Raw genomic sequence first — 2,261 nt, 5'->3', positions numbered from 1 at the left:
TTTTCAACTGTATTATATCGCGTGTTATCCAGGGGTTGCACCGTTTCTTTTTCTGACATTTTCGTACGAATTTATCAAGACATGATGCAGTAATGTTTTTAAACGTATTCCACAGATTTGATACGTCTCCTCTTGCCTCAAAGTCACCGAAGCACAAATCAAGTGTATCTATAATAGCTTCGTCATCCGCAGCAGAAAAGTTGAAGACACTTTTGCCCGCACTATTCTTTTTGTCAGGGCAGAAATTCGCGGTAAGTAAAACCAGCTTGTGATCAGAAATTCCATCATAAACACGGACTTTAGTGTCATCTGGAAAGTTTCCAACAAATAGAAGATCTAGTACACTTTCAGTGTTTTGAGCCACTCTGGTAGCCTCTTTAACAAGTTGAACGAGATTAAATTTCAGCATCAATTCAAGCAACAAGTTACAGTTCGCTACGTCTGTTGAACCAGGGTGAAGAGTGTGCCAATTAATCGATGGTAGGTTGAAGTCCCCCGCTAATATGACTTTTTCATTAGGTTTTTACTTCTGCTGCATGTAAGACTGAATGTTTTCCAAAAACGACTCAGGCGAAGAAGGGGGCCGGTAGACTACACCTACGAGAGCCGAGAGCCCACGAAAATCAATTTGACACCATACACTTTCATTGTCGATTATTTCGTCCATAGTTACGCAAGTGATTTCCTGTTTGACTACCAAAGCAACGTCTCCTCCTCTGCAGCCTCGATCACGTCTAACCATTTTATGAGTTGGAGGAACTATTTCAGAATCTAGAATGTCCGGAGTTAGCCAGGTCTCTGTAATTGCTATGATTTGGGGATCATAAGTAAATATGATTTCTTCAAGCTCGTGAACTTTATTCACAATGCTCCTAGAATTAAGGAGAACAACTCGCAATTGTTTGTGATTGGGTCATTCATCGCGGTTACATTGCTGGCGGATGCATTTCAGACAATCCTTCTGCTCATCCCATTCGTATATATCGTCGTGCACTCTCAGCTTATCGTAATCAAGCGATACTTTGTGGCCTTGCACCTTAAAATCACTGGAATGAGACCATAGTTTGCTGCGCTTTGCTAGAGTGGCCTTGCAGAAGTCATAGTTTACCGAGATTGTTGTTCCTTTCAGTTTGTGACAGTTATTTAAGACTTTAAGCTTCTCGTTGTAGTCAAAAAAATTCATTATTACCGGTCGTACTTTATCGCGGCATTTTTTCCCAACCATATGTACTCTTTCCACAGAGTTTACAACCACTCCGAGTTTATGCCCTATCAGTTCCTCGATTATCTTCTTTCTTAGTTCTGCAGCATTTTCACGATCCGGATCGGCAAACCAAAAATAACAAGATTGCGGCGTCTACTTCTATCCTCTAAATCGTCCAGACGCCTTTGATGTAGTTGAAGATTACCTTCCAACGCTGTAACTTCAGTCTGCAGTGTCTTGATCTCTACTTTCTGTTCTTTTATCGCCACCATAACATCGTCCATTCGGGCGTTAACCGTAGATTCAAGCTTATCGTGAGCAGTCGCTAAGTTTTCGATGTTTGTTTTCAATTCTTCGTGGGAAGCAAGCATAGTATTCATCACTTTTATGAGATCGTCTGTATCAGGCCCTGGATTCTGCTCAACATTCCCCGCAAGAAGAATCAAAATGACCGTCCATGCGTCCACAAGAAGACATGCACAAGTCGCCGGGCACGGCAGAACCACAATTCCTCTACAATCGCTACGAAAGCTGGTATAAGAGTATTTGCCACCAACCTGGGCGAAAAATACAGAGGGGTTTAGCGATGTTGCCATTGCGGTCCCGCCGTGCCCTCTGAAGAAGTCGTTGATGCGGTTGTTTTTATATGCTTGAGCAGGGAGCGTTGTTTCCAAGAAATTGGGAGCCGGTGACGTCATGTGCTGCGTCCACGGGAATGGCCAGTCGGAGTTCACTGTCGGTAGATCCAGGCTGCTGTCGTCATTCTTCGGCGTGAATGACACGTGCTGAGCAAGGGCGCACAGCGTAACCTGGGCGAAAAATACAGCGGGGTTTAGCGATGTTGCCATTGCGGTCCCGCCGTGCCCTCTGAAGAAGTGGCCATCAGCGAACGGTTTCTTTCTGTGGGACGAGATAAAAGAAGTAACGTGGTTATCCTTCTTCCGTCCGAAAAAAAAAGCGGAACTGGACATTCTTCCTAGACATGGTAAGGATAATATGGGGAAGAACATGCAACTTTTCACAACTCATCGCATGCGCAAAGATTCATTTGAGGGAG

The 2,261-nt window shown here is 44.0% G+C and overlaps 1 pseudogene; it reads right to left on the bottom strand.

Annotated features, from left to right (window-relative positions):
* Positions 1 to 368: 368 nt before the first annotated feature.
* LOC144179649 (uncharacterized) lies at positions 369 to 2,058 on the bottom strand (annotated as a pseudogene).
* Between the last annotated feature and the right edge of the window lie 203 nt (positions 2,059 to 2,261).

This window comes from Haemaphysalis longicornis, unplaced genomic scaffold (genome assembly GCF_048455015.1).
Source record: "Haemaphysalis longicornis isolate Haplotype H1 unplaced genomic scaffold, Haemaphysalis longicornis Haplotype H1 scaffold_1, whole genome shotgun sequence".
Taxonomy (NCBI): Eukaryota; Metazoa; Arthropoda; class Arachnida; order Ixodida; family Ixodidae; genus Haemaphysalis; species Haemaphysalis longicornis.
Note: the sequence above shows the minus strand (reverse complement) of the source record. Positions and strands in the feature narration are given on the sequence as shown.